Genomic DNA, 5,677 nt, shown 5'->3' on the forward strand with positions numbered 1-5,677 from the left:
AACGATGTTCTTAGTTCAAAAGCAAGAGGCAGGTGTGGTCCAGTGAGGAGAAGTTGAGAGAAAAGAGAACTAATTTTTTCTACAAGATAAATTAAGAGGATCTTTTCTTTCCACTCAGTTTTTAACCTAAAAGCTTAAAAATATTTAGGATATGGTGTCCTTGTTTAGTACAAAGCAGTTTATATCATATATCCCCACTTGGGATATGTATCCATGTCAATACCAAGGTATCACAATACAAGGAGAACCTAATGGGGAAAATAGTTGATTATACTGAATGTTCCAGTATGTATGTATAAAGGTACGTAGGTAGGTAGGTCGGTACTGGTCTATATGTGTCGGAGATATGTACCGGTATCTTTAGTATCCTAACAATCCTTGAGGATTATCGAAAGGCTGAAAGGAAGGGTCCTCTTGTTCCAAAATGTCATCCCCAAGATAGTTTCAATTCCTTGCTTAAGTACTTAAAGAGACAGAAAATCTTTCTCTGCAGATCATTCCCTATTTGTCTGCATACATCCCATGGTAGGTACTCTGCCAGCATTTGTCATATAATGGCAAAGCCGGGGTCAGTTATTACAAGGTACAGTAGATTAATCTGAAATGGTTTGCTATCATTCTAAGGCTTCGGATGGGTGTCAAGGCTCAAGTTCAAGTCCAATGAGAGAAGTGTTTGATGGCGAGAGGGGACCAGGCACAGGTGGCTACCTATATTTGCATCAGAAAAAAAGAGTTGAAATGTGGCCTGGGAGATAATAAGGACAGGGAAAGGGACTTAGATCAGTTCTATTATAATAAAACCCTAGAAAGGAACTTGTATTAATTATTAACTTTGCCTGAATAGCAAAAATGAGGTCTATTTAATTAAATAAAGGTCTAAATTCACTTATTAGGGGAGGGGAAAGGAGAACTAGAGCTGATCCATATTGTCCCTACTATAAAGCATGCAGAGCCTTGATACCATGGCCAGAATGGCATTTTCCCCCTCCTGGCTAACATTAACAGAGCGGTCACATCCTCAGGCCTGCGACCATTCATAAGTACCACGTTGTCATTCACTCTTACAGTGACAAATGAGAAATCATAAACATTTAATTTGGAGGGAAATTTAACCTCTTATTCCCTAAGTCCACTTGGCAAGTGAGGGAGGCGATTAATATGAGCTCATTATTGCCCCAGCAGCATTTGATCACAGCCACAGCCACTGGCCTGTTAAAAATCACAGGTGACAAGTCCAGGTTGAAGAAATCCTGCACGGCTGGTCCTCCTGTCAAAGCGAGATGTACTGGTCAGTGTAGAGACCTGTACGGATGGCAGGGCCTCCACACGGGGATGCTGGAGTATTTCTACATTCGGGTTTTTTTTTTTTTTTTTTTTTTTTTTTTTTTTTTTCAATTTAGAAAGTCTCTTTTTAGTGCATCTAGATTTTCTTAGGCTTTGTTGCTGCAGCCAGGGAAGAAGGTGAAGAATGGAGCGTCTTATCCTGGCTGGGGCTCGTGGTCCAGAACTGTGTGTTAGTGCACTCTCCCAGTGGGTAGCGCTGGAGCGTTAGCCAGATGGCAGAGTTAAGCCCAGTGTCCTGCAGAGGTGCACCATCACAAAGGGTAATACTACCTTATCGATCCTTTCCATGCCGCCTCCCACAGTTGTGTTAAGCCTGTGGCGAGGACAACCTTTACAAAATGAGATCTGCCGATCGGACTTACTTTCTAACTTGAACGGGAACTTGGAGAAAATTAAAAAAAAAAAAAAAAAAAAGGATAAAAGCGTGATTTGGAGGAATGGGGTGGGTTTGCTATTTTATAGCGTAAATGATAAAAACAAAACCAAGCATCTCAACAGAAAGTCACCTTGAGGCTTGCACACATGTGTGTAAAAGGTGGCCCATTCTTAAATTTTAAGCAGAAATAACTTGATTGAGTTTTTATTGAATGATCCCACCTTTTCCTGTTCCTTTAAGAAGGAACAGTTTGCTAGCATACCTTCTTAGAAAACAGATGTTCATTTCATCCCAGACCTCACGGACACAGCATGCCATTTATTTCCAAATGCAGTTAAATGAAGGAGATTTCAGACATTTAAACTGAGCCCAATACATTGTGTGCTGCAGAAATATCGATGATTTCAAAGCTGTTACACTTTGTGGTTCTGTTCCTTTTAATAAGACATTCCATTATCAGGGAGTTTAAGAAATAATAATAAAAAAGCATTTGCTGAGAGCTGCATGGTAACGTTTTTTTTTAATTGGCACTGCCCCCATCCTTCCAAGGATAATGGGAAAAAGCTCAGACTTGACTGCTTGCATGATTTTTGATTTTACCTTTGTTTGTTACAATGCAGAGTTAGGGGGAAAACGGCCATGAGGAACCTTTTTGAAAAGACTTTCCCTTTCATTGTACATACTAATGGGATGAGAAACAAGTAACGGACAGATTTATTTTTAAGTTTAATCAAGTCCAATAATTATTGCATTGTGGTTACTGCTTTAAGCACTACATTTTCAGTAAGTAAATTATCAGCTGCATTCCTTTGCATTTCAGTTTTTTCTGGAGAGGATTAGCTGTGATTGGGGTTTATATGCTGTAGGAGTCTTTTCCCCTCAATAAATACGGCTTTTTGATGCACCGGCTTCCTGTGAACTTCTGACTTTATTTAGACTTCAAACTTTTTCCGTTGATGGCATATGAGGAGTGAAAATAGCAAAACTCTTCACCTGTTTGTCCTGACTTTCCTTAACATGAGTGTCTTCATGGTGCTTTAAGCAGAACTATAGTGAGAGTCTGTTATCATTGCCAGTTTTTTAAAATAATGTTGTCTTGCTTTTCCCATCCCCCTCCCTTTTTCAATGTTTTTCCTAAGTTAGGACATTTATACTTTTTCTTTTTAATTGTTTACAAATTATTACGATATAACAATGTCTTTATTTAATACTAAGTCATAGTTCAATCTCTATATGTATCGTTCACTGGTTGGATGGGGTTATTACTATATCTGTAACCTTAAACATTTATGACTTCTCTGCTGTGAGACTGTTGAAAGTCTTCTATTTCTGCAGTTGGGAAATTTTTCTTTTGCTCGACTCTTTTTTTGTTTCTCTCTAAGAACATCATACTGTGTGTGGGGGGAGGGAGTATGGCATGAAAGTGTGCTGTGGGTGTTTTATTGTTCACGCATCTTACCATTAGGTCAGCAGGATTAACAGACACGCTACTGTGGGAAGCTGAAGCTATCTAAATATACTTTTGTCCCAGTACTCAAGAGATAGAGTACTGTGGTGTAAAGCAAGACCTCTGAATGTTTGACTTGCATGGGACTATATTAATGGGATTTTAAATGTCTACCTCATTTTTATCTTACTAAAAGACATGCTTAGTTTTTCATTATACAGACTCACGTATAGCGATTTATAGACAATAATCAGTGGCTCTCTGTGGTCTCTACTTCAGCTCCTGCCTCCAGGTCCCTTCCCTATTTGGGTTTCTGTCCTGACATCCTTCAGTGATAAACTGTGAAGTGGAGGTGTACACCAAATAAACACTTTCCTTCCCAACTTGCTTTTTGGCTATGGTATTTTTATCACAGAAATAGAAACCCTAAATAAGGATATACATGCATACACATATATATGTATATATATATATATGTGTGTGTGTGTGTGTGTGTATACATACATATATGTATCTATGTTTTAAAACACTGTATGTTCCTACATTTCCCCACTCCACCTGCTCTTTCCCCCAGATCCTCTCCTTCCTTTAGAAAAGGGCAGGCCTCCCAGAAATGCTCTCCAAGCTCAGCACAAGAGATCCAATAAGACAAGGCACAAACCCTCAAATCAGGGCTTGTGAGGCAACCCAGAAGGAGGAAAACAGGTACCTGGAGAGGACAAAAGAGACAGAGACACCCTAACTCCCAGGCTAGCCTCGAACTCACTGAGATACACCAATGCCTGCCTCCCACATGCTGGGATTAAATGCGTGTGCCACCACTGCCCATCCATATTTGATTATTGTAAAACTGGAAAATTTCTAATATTGCTCCCACAAGCGCTAATTTAAAAAGTGTTGCCTTTTACGTTCTCCCTTTAAAAACTCTCATCTCAATGCTTTCGTTTTGCTGAAGCTTCGGGTAACCTAGAATGCTTCCTACCTCAGATTTTAGAGTATAAGAACTATAGACCTGTGCCCAGCAGGCATGACCTTGGAGTTTAGGACAGGTGCACAACTAAAGGGAATCTCCACACATGCACCAGTTACCCTGTGGGCAACATTCCACATGTCTGTGCCCCCGAGTCTACTCTTCTTTTACAACATTAAGGAGGAGCCACTGCCCCAAAAGAAAAATAATAATTACTTCATGCTGTTTTGATTTCCAGATTGCTTTGAGAGCTTGAAGAGTATGCATTTGCCAGTAATGGGAATGTATCTCAAATATTTCCAGACAATCTGAAATGAGTCAGATCTCATCAGAATGCTAGAACACGGCTCAGATGTACCTCTATCGCCACAAGTTGTTCCTACTGCTGAGCTCCTTGGTGGTGTCCTTCCCACAAACTCAAGCACAGAAAGCTAGCATTAGTTTTTGAGCTCGGGTGATGTTTCATTTAAGGCTGTGTTATGTCATTCCTCACTGTACCTCACATGCACACACGGTGTTAGAACTGCTGGCTCAGGGCAAATTTGGCAAAGAGACTGTTCAAAATGAGACATTGAACTTCACATAACTTTCCGCTGGTTCTGAATTTTAACCACTCATCTGAGATACAATTTTAAAGCCATCTCCCCTTTATTTTGTGGTACCCTAGTCCTGTCAGTGAAACAGATGTTTACATAGAAGTTACTCTTTTAGCAACATATTGTATGTGTGTAGCAAGTACCTTAGCAACATAGTATTAGGCATGTTTCTGTCAAGCAAATGATACACACAATATTTCCCTTGATTTTTTTGTTTTCTGTGGCCATGGCTTGATCTTTGCATGTGACACCCTATAGTTAGGCAATGTTTAGGACTTAATAAATATTTATTTAATAAATTTGTCATATTTGGGCTTCTTGTCATTTATGAACACATGTTTGCTTTTCCTTTTTCTAAGATATTCTTTATTCTTTCTTCTTCTAAAAAGAAGTAGAAGAAAACAGATCAACAAGATTATGTTAAGGATGTTTTTCTGCCACCCTTCTGTTCTCTGGTTCTGTAACATGTATCTTATGTGTAAATGGCTCACATCCAAGCAAGCTAACTTGCAAAATTAGCAATACAAACCTCCTGAACCATAAAGAAAAAAAATGACCACTTACAGATGTTTAAAGCACATTTCCGATATGAATTTCAGAAATGGAAATATACAAATATAATTAATTTGCTACATTGGCTATGGCTAATTAATTGTTAGCTATTCATTTATCTTTATAAACTAAAAGTGATTTTGTAATTTAATTTTTGACCTACTGAACGGGATGGAACTCACTTTTTCCCCCAGAAGCACACATTTGTTTGAAATTCTAATATACAAAAATATGTTAGTTTTAAGATGCAATTTGACCACTCAATTTATTTACACAAAATTTACTTAGAATAAGAAATTATTTGATGTCACAAAATTATATTAATTTCTGTTGTTGAAATATTCTTTAAGGAAAGCAAAAACATGAATTCTGAGCTCAGAACATATTTCAAT

The sequence above is a fragment of the Arvicola amphibius genome, chromosome 4 (assembly GCF_903992535.2).
Source record: "Arvicola amphibius chromosome 4, mArvAmp1.2, whole genome shotgun sequence".
Lineage (NCBI taxonomy): Eukaryota > Metazoa > Chordata > Mammalia > Rodentia > Cricetidae > Arvicola > Arvicola amphibius.